Consider the following 9,716-nt stretch of genomic DNA (forward strand, 5'->3'; position numbering starts at 1 on the left):
ATCTCCCCCAATGGCTATTCTCTAGCACAGGGATCCTCAAAATACGTCCCTCCAGCTGTTGCGGAACTACACATCCCATGAGGCATTGTAAAACTCACAGACATGACTAGGCATGATGGGAATTGTAGTTCCTGACCAACTGGAAGGCCATAGTTTGAAGACCCATGCAGTCTAGCAAGACAAAACAGAGATGTTTTGTACTTTAGCCACTTTGTTGAAGTGGTTGTACTGGGGTGATGTCTGCAGCGAGAGAAATCACCACAGTGCCGTTTTTTAGAGCTGGCATTTGACTTTCGAGTGATAACAACCTAGGTGGCTAATGAGCAGTTTGGGCTTTATAACAAGCAGTGGGAGGGGACTTCCTCCCCTTCCCGCCCGCCACCTTCCACTGCTCTGCCCAGGTCTTTCATCCCATCGGAAGACCCAAGTGACCAGCCAACATGTCTGCCAGCTGGCCGGAGTTCTGAACAAAGTCATATTCGGCTTCTATCGGGTCTCTGATATAGTGACGTCATGACGATTTAATCGGCAGCCAACCGAGCCGATTTGAACAAATCAGTGCCTATTACTGTCCCAAGGGATGTTTACATTCCTTGTGACAGCAATAAAGGTGATCAGATACATTTTTTTAAAGGAACAGTGTAAAACTAATAAAAAGGTAAAAATATTATAAGAAAAAATAATACATTTAAAGTGTCCCTGTCCCAGTGTGCTTGCGCACCAAAGAAAATGCATACCTAAGTCGTGCACCCAAATGTAACCAGTGTTCAAATCACACATGTGAGGTATCACCGTTAGTGTGAGCGTAATAATTCTAGAAAAAAACCTCCTCTGTAACGCTAAACTGACAACCCTTAAAAATGTAAAACGTCTCCTATTGTGATTTTTAAGTATCGTAGTTTGTCACCATTCCATGTGTGTGTGTGTGTGTGTGCAATTTTAAAGTGTAACATGTTAGGTATCTATTAACTCAGCGTAACATCATTTTTCACAATATGCAAAATTGGGTTAACTTTACTGTTTACTTATTTTTTCATTGAAAAGGGTGTATTTTTTCCAAACAGATTGCGTTTGAAAGACCGCTGCTCAAATACCGTGTGACATAAGGCATAAGATATTGCAACAACTGCCGTGTTATTTTCTAGGGCCTTTGCTAAAAATTGGTATCTACTGTTTGGGGGTTCTAAGTAATTTCATAGCAAAAATTACTGATTTTAACTTGTAAACAACAAGCGTCAGAAATAAGCTTGGTCTTGAAGTGGCAAAAGTGTAGAACCCCCATCAATTTTTTTTTTTTTTTTGCCATCTGTGTCCCATTGGGGAGATTTTCCCTCATTAAGTGTTCTGATGTCAATCCAAAATGTGGGATTTTCTTTCCTTTTCACATTCAATGATAAGGAAAAACAGTAGAAATAGAGAGAGTGAATCTCTCTAACAGGGGCACAGACAACAATAAAAACTGACAGGTGTTCTAATCCCTCTCTGCTGTATCCACCCCAGATGAGAAAAATGCTGCAAATTTCAATGAAATAAAGCATGCCATATTTTGCCTGCATTTTTTAGTGAATTACAAAAATATTTTTGAAAAATGGTATGAGCTATTTTACCACTGATCTTAAAGGGGTTGTAAAGGTTTGTTTTTTTATTTTCTAAATAGGTTCCTTTAAGCTAGTGCATTTTTGGTTCACTTACCTTTTCCTTCGATTTTCCTTCTAAATGTTTATTTTCTGAATTTATTTATTTATTTTCTTATTTTTCTGAATTTATTATTCCTGTTTCTCCTCACTTCACACCATCATCCGAGCGGACCGGTGGATAGTCAGCCAGAACAGCTTATTGAACAGCTTAGTGAGGAGGAACAGGAAGTGAGAAATTCAGACAAAGAAAACAAAGAAAAAAAACATTTAGAAGGGAAATCGAAGGAAAAGGTAAATGAACCAACAATGCACTAGCATAAAGGAACCTATTTAGAAAATAAAAAACGAACCTTTACAATCCCTTTAAAGCAGTAGATACAGTTTTGTGAATGGTTTCCCCTATCATTATGGTCAAAGTGAAATAACATTGTTATGATATTGTTCTTTAACATTATTGTGCTGCATCTTCAAACATGTCTTTGCTGGTCTTCATAGAACACAAGTGCACTTCTGTATGATTCTATTAAAAATAATTTTACAAAATATGACTTTCACTAGCTCTTTAAAAGTTAGATTTTTACATCCCTCATCAAAGCAAATTGTGTACCTTGGCATCCATAACACCAGGTTTATAATGACATGCCTATCTACTCCTTGTTAAGAACAAGAGATGAGAGAACAAAAAAGGAGATTAGAAAATCCAGAGTTGTTTAGCGATGACACAGGAAATCTGAAAAAAAGAAATCATGAATTCAATTAGCAGCTACTGTCCTTGGGGATGAATAATGTATGAAGACACAGGACAATGGGGAACTCGAAAGAAATTCATTCTTTTGTTAGATTACTTTTATATGGAAACCAATGCTTCCAAACTGGAGATTTCTTATACTGCATTATAATTCTAATTCACGGAAAAATAGATGGAAAATACATTTCATTTTTGTTGCTTTAGTAATGAATTTATTGTCTAATTACTTACAAAATCACATTAAATTCATGCAGACTTACGTCATAGTGTAGCCTGGATACAATGGCCCGAATTCACATACATCGGATTGTGGGCACGGCGCATAGATACGACGGCGCATAGATGGACTTACGCGGCGTATCTCGTGATACGTCGGCGTAAGTGCTTTGTGAATCCGGGCCAATGATTTTACAATCCTAGCACATATTTGAATACGAATTGATATTTAATATTGTTTTTTTTGGAATTAGATTTACCACTTGTATATTAATCCATTGTTTCTGGATGTTACAATTATTCAATACAATCAAAGATTATGCAATCTGCAATTTTATTGAATTTGTGTAAGGAGTGCATAGCATCTTTCAACCAGAGTGTAGCTATGGCCATAGTTAGCCATAAACTACAAAATTTGCTCAGAAGCACAAGATTGATTAACTTACCACTTGCCGATCAGACTTTTTCTGGCACTTTTTGTTTACAAGTTTACATCAGTATTTTTTTGCTAGAAAATTACTTATAAACCCCCAAATATTATATTTTTTTCTAGCAGAGACCCTAGCGATTGATGCCTTTTTTTATGTCACACGGTATTTGCGCAGCATTTTTGCAAATGCAATTAAAAAAAAATACACTTTAATGAATAAAAAATAGCAGGTAAAAAATGTATACGAAAAAATAATACATTTTAAAGCGTCCCTGTCCCAGTGGGCACCTGGAGCAATTGCCAAGCATCTCTAGCAGGGAAAAAGCCAACATCTCTTTAAATTTGGAGGGGGGATAAGAGGATACTGTATGTCCTAGGGGGCATTTTGGGAGAAGACATGATGCTGGGAGGGTGGTCAGACTTCATATCCCCCCCCCCCCCCAGCACAAGTCCTCTCTTCTCCCAAAATGCCCCCTGGGACATATAGTATCCTCTTATTTCCCCCCCCCCCCCCATCACTTAGTTTCAGCTTGTCTCCCTCACCCCCCTTCCATGTGTTCCCTCTCCAAATCCTCCCCCACCTCTTCCTGCAACTGTCATATACATTGTGTAATAATCACAGACCTCAGATCAGCGCGGAGCATGCTCGGTGATGTCTCTCCTCCTGGGCTCTCTGTGTACAGGTATAGATCAGAGCCGAGGAGGAGGAAGAAGGTTCAGTCTGTTCTATAGTGTAAGGCTGGCCATTTATTATACAATTTTCTTCTATAGATTTCCTTTAGATTTACCAAAACCATATAATAGAAGGTCAAATCTAAACACTTTCAATTTGTATGCAATCAGGCAGGCCCTTCTACTACACAGTTGAAGGTAAATCTAAAGGAAATTGAATAAGAAAATTGTATGGTATATGGCCAGCTTAAGAGGTGGCCAGTGGGTGGAGACTGGAGAGAGATGTCGGGTGTCGTACACCAGACAACAGAGCAGAGATCATGCTGTGTGAGACACCAAACACCATGCACAAGCTGCGGGGTAGATGACACAGGTGCCCACACTAGCACACCCCTGCTTGCAAGTGACTGGAGCCAAGTTCCGATACTTGGCTCTGCTCCTGGAATCGCCGAGTATTCTCTCCAGGACTAATCCAGGAATGGAATTTACCGCCCCCGCCCCCCGCCTGAGCTGCCTTATGGGGGTGCCTGCCCTGGCTGCTCCATAGGGGGAATGGAGGCTCTGATCAGGTCCGCCTGAAAATCTGACAGGCGGACCTGATCGGAAAGACTGAGTGAAAGGGGCCTAAAGCCTGACATACGCCATACAATTTTGTTATTCAATTTCCTTTAGATTTACCTTCAACTGTGTAGTAGAAGGGCCTGCCTGATTGCACACAAATGAAAAGTGTTTAGATTTGACCTCATATTATATGGTTTTGGTAAATCTAAAGGAAATCTATAGAGGAAAATTGTATAATGTATGGCCAGCCTTAAAGTTTGTACACACTATCGGATTTTCCGACGGGAATTGTATGATGGCAGGATGTTGTCGGATAATCCGACCGTTTGTATGCTCTATCGGACAATTATTGTCGGAATTTCCAACAACAAATGTGGGATAGCATGTGTTATCAGTATTTATTCATTAAAAGTGGCAGCTGCATTGGGATATTAACCTGATTCACATTTTAGGTGACTGTGGTGCAATAGTGGAACAATGTAGTGTAGGTTGACCCTTGCATTTGGACCCAGTGTTTTAATCCTAATTGATAGTTTGTTTTTATGATATTAAATTTTGTTATTCGTCTGTAGCACTACCCCGAAGGAGCTGCTGGATTGTTTTGGGTGGCATGCTACCTCTATCTCCTCACCGTCTAGGGTATCAGATGAAAGTTGAGAAAAACTTCAATGTCCACACTTTAGGCTTCCTTTTTTTTTGCTTTATTTACCAAACGTGGTGGAAGAATAAAAGTAGTAGTTGAAGAGGTGGAAGGGTAATAGGTTATAGGTTCAGGTGTATAGCTTTTGTTCGGAAACACTCCTGCTTCCAGCAACGTAGCTTTCGTCGCCACTCTAGCCAGAGTGGGTACTGTGCACCGGGATAGGCCTCTCGCACTAACCTAGCAGCCAGGATGTCACAAGGAAACTTGGTAAAGTCTCTGTCACAGACCTTCCCAAAGATGGAGATATATTCGGTCCAGAATCCTCTCAGCACAGGATTAACCTCCCTGGCGGTATGATTCTTTCTGAAAAAACATGCTGAAAGCGGTACAATTATTTGCAAGGAAATTTGGTGTTTTATACTGTAGGCCTGTGATTTTTAGGAATAACTCACTTAAATCTGACCAAACAAGAATCTAATAGGCATCCCGGGTATGACATTTTTTTAAAAACAAAATTTTAAATTATAATATAATAAATAATTATAAATAATTATAGCAAGTAATAATATAATTAAAATAAAAATTATTCAATAATGTAATCAACTCAAAATCACTGAGATTTGCTCAGTTGCAGAATTGTTGCTGTCATTATTATTTTTTTTATGACAAATTTCCCCGCAAATCGCTATCGCACAATTCTGCAAGTGATTATAATTTATTATCGCTGTTTTCTAGCTGATCTAAAACAATTTTTGACATAAAAAGACACTTTTGGTTGCTATGGACAATCTACAGTTTGCAGGCAGAAAGAAAGGTTTTTATTATATAAAATGACATGTAGGACACTGGGCAGACCACTAGGGACAAGGGGGGTTGTTTTTTTTACATACAGTACTGTAATCTATAAGATTACAGTATACTGTATGTATAGTGTTTGTTTACTTTTTTGAATTTGGCGCCGTTCTCCGTCCCCATGCGTCGTAACGTCGCAGGGAACGGAGATCGGCGGCACAGGAGGACGCTGTGTGAATCAAGCGAGGTCCCGCTCGCTCACGCAGCGTGGTGACATCGCTGGATCCAGGAGAAGGTAAGCCAGCGCACGCTGCAGGCTCTGCATATCTACCCCGAGCGTGACTCGGGGTTACCGATTTTGGTAGAAAAAATCAACCCCGAGTCACGCTTGGGGATACCGCCAGGAGGGTTAAGCACCCGGATCTCTCTTGAACAACTTCTTGTGAAACTCAGAACTGACAGGCGACCATCACTCAGCCTCTCAGTAATGGTGCATCCTTCGATGAAGTTCAAGGCCTCTCCTGAGATACCAGCCTCTTGCTTGGTGCTCTCCAAGACAGGTTCTGCATCGAGTGTCTTCCTCCCTCAGGACGGACAGCACAGGACCACTCTGCAAGCATAGACCCAGTCTGACTACCGGGCCTACTAGATCACAACCCCGGACCAACGTGGTCCCGGAGCCAGGAACACTTGAACACACACCTCCAGCCAGGAGGGCCACACACAGGGGTGGTGGGGCGACAGGCCAGGATCGGCGACGACGACCCCGAACTAATGATGTCTGTCCCTTTGATTGGCTGCCAAAGGGGAACACCCAAAACACCTTGACCTGACTGCTGCCACTCTCGGCCTGGAATGATAACAACACCCCAGACAACAATAGTGGTCACTCACAGTACAGCCATGGCTGGAACCGAGGCCTAAATGTTGTAAAAAATCATACAGTCTGAGTCAACTAACTCTCAGACTACCCTCTAAATTTAAAGCAGCGCCGGCTAGAAAGTAGCAGGCCGATACACGACAAATATTATTATGCACATTGACTGTGATGGGTATTCAGCAATTCCCATCCTTTGTTCTCTATTGATTCCATCTTAAAGCGGAGGTCCACCCAAATTATTTTTTTTTTTTAAAGCCAGCAGCTACAAATACTGCAGCTGCTGACTTTTAAAAAATGGACACTTACAGTGGGGATCGAAAGTTTGGGCACCCCAGGTGAAAATTTGTATTAATGTGCATAGCGAATCCAAGGAAAGATGGAAAAATCTCCAAAAGACATCAAATTACAGATTAGACATTCTTATAATATGTCAAAAAAAGTTAGATTTTATTTCCATCATTTACACTTTCAAAATGACAGAAAACATAAAAATGGAGTCTGCAAAAGTTTGGGCACCCTGCAGAGTTAATAGCTTGTACTGCCCCCTTTGGCAAGTATCACAGCTTGTAAACGCTTTTTGTAGCCAGCCAAGAGTCTTTCAATTCTTGTTTGAGGTATCTTTGCCCATTCTTCCTCACAAAAGTCTTCCAGTTCTTTGAGATTTATGGGCTGTCTGTCACACACTGCTCTTTTAAGGTCTATCCATAGATTTTCAATTATGTTGAGGTCAGGAGATTGTGAAGGCCATGGCAAAACCTTCAGTTTACGCCTCTTGATGTAATCCAGCGTGGATTTTGAGGTGTGTTTAGGATCATTATCCATTTGTAGAAGCCATCCTCTCTTTAACTTCAGCTTTTTCACAGATGGCATCAAGTTACCATCCAAAATTTGCTGAAATTTTATTGAATCAATTTTTCCTTCTACTTGTGAAATGTTCCCTTTGCTATTGGCTGCATTAGAACCCCAAAGCATGATTGATCCACCCCCATGCTTAACAGTTGGACAGATGTTCTTTTCATTAAATTCTGTGCCCTTTCTTCTCCAAACGTACCTTTGCTCATTCCGGCAAAAAAGTTCTATTTTAACCTTATCGGTCCACAGAACTTGTTTCCAAAATGCATCAGGCTTGTCTATATGTTCATTTTCAAAGTTCAAACGCTGATTTTTGTGGTGAGGATGTAGAAGAGGTTTTCTTCTGATGAATCTTCTATGAAGACAATATTTGTACAAGTATTTCTTTATAGTGGAATAGTCTACCACAACTCCAGTGTCTGCCAGATCTTTCTGGAGGGATCGTGCAGTGAAACGTGGGTTTTGAATTGCTTTTCTCACAATCCTGTGAGCTGTTCTGTCTGATATTTTTCTTGGTCGTCCAGATCTTGCTTTAACTTCCACTGTTCCTGATGACTGCCATTTCTTAATTACATTCCGAACAGAGGATATTGACATCTGAAAATGCTTTGCCATCTTCTTATAGCCTTCTCCAGCTTTGTGAGCGTCAACTATTTTCAGTTTGTTTTCTAGACAACTGCTTAGAAGAACCCATGGTGCTGATTGTTGGGGCAAGGTCAGATGAGTCTGGGCATTTAAAACATTTGAGATTGACATCACCTGGTCTTCCAAGACGATGATTGAGAACAATCCATGACACTGGCAGGTCTCAGCTTTGCAAAGGGGGCAGTGCATGCTATAAATTCTGCAGGGTGCCCAAACTTTTGCAGACGCCATTTGTTTGTTTTCTGTAATTTTGAAAGTATAAATGATGGAAATAAAATCTAACTTTTTTTGACATATTATAAGAATGTCTAATCTGTAATTTGATGCCTTTTGGAGATTTTTCCATCTTTCCTTGGCGTTATGCACATTAATATAAATGTTTACCTGGGGTGCCCAAACTTTCGATCCCCACTGTACCTGTCCAGCGCGCCCGTGATGTCGGCAGCCAAGGTCGAGCTATCGCTCATCTCTTGGTTGCCCCCACCGCCATCCTTGATGACTGAATCAGGAAGTGAAGCATTGCGGCTTCACTGCCTGGTTCCTTACTGCGCATGCGCGAGTATCGCGCGCGTGCCCTCACTGGTCCCCGCTCTCTCCTGGGACCAGTGTGTTTCCCAGGAGACAGCGGGGGGGGAGTGGTGTGACTCCATGCCCGGAAGTGGGTGCAAATACCTGTCTTAAACAGGTATCTGAACCCCTCCCCCCTGAAAGGTGCAAAATGTAACACCGGAGGGGGGAGGGTTCCCGAAAAGCGAAAAGTTCAATTTTTGGGTGGAACTCTGCTTTAAGTACTCTGTTTTCCATTATTCTTTAAATGTATTGTAATGTTTTACACAATCTGTACTAAAACATATTTTTATACTATATACATTTTGAGGGTTTTACTTTAGGCTTCTTTCAGACGAGGCAGACTCTGTAGCAATCTCCGCTGAACCGGCAGATGATAAGTCCCTCTCTGCTCACTCAGCGGGGAGGGGCTTGTGCAGCTCCGCTGTCTCCTATGGAGAGATCTGATAAAAACGGACAGCATGTCTGTTTTCATCAGATCTCACGCGATCCGATCCGCCATGGATGGATAGGGACGTATCGCCATACTTCTGATTTTGGCGGATCGTTTCGGATGTCAACGGACATGTCTCCGCTGACATCTGAAGCTCCATAGGATTGCACGGATTGGCCGTTCAGACCTGCCGACAAAACTGACAGGCGGACCTAAACGGTCCGACCGTGTGAAAGGGTCTTATACATATAATTCAGGGATGTTGGTACTCCATTAGCTACCATTTCCATATTGACTGTGACCCTTTTCCCCCTAATTCACCTTACTGTATGCTTTATTTTTTGCTTAATTTATATTATAATATTATTCATATTATTTTATTTTATTTCTACCATTTCTTTAGTGAAATGCACTACAATCTTTGCCTTCTGGGCATCTTCTTTATGTTTGTATCTTGTTTTGAAAACTCAATAAAAAAGTATTGAAATTAAAAGTGTTGACTGTACCCATTTCTGCCCCACCCCCACTTGATTAATAAAAGCTGTACTATTGATTCCCACAATGAAAATTGCTCTATGAATGGAGAAGGCCGAACTTTCATGAAAAAATAAATTTTTGTTGTTGTCCCATTGGGGAGATT

Source organism: Rana temporaria, chromosome 1, assembly GCF_905171775.1.
Source record: "Rana temporaria chromosome 1, aRanTem1.1, whole genome shotgun sequence".
Lineage (NCBI taxonomy): Eukaryota > Metazoa > Chordata > Amphibia > Anura > Ranidae > Rana > Rana temporaria.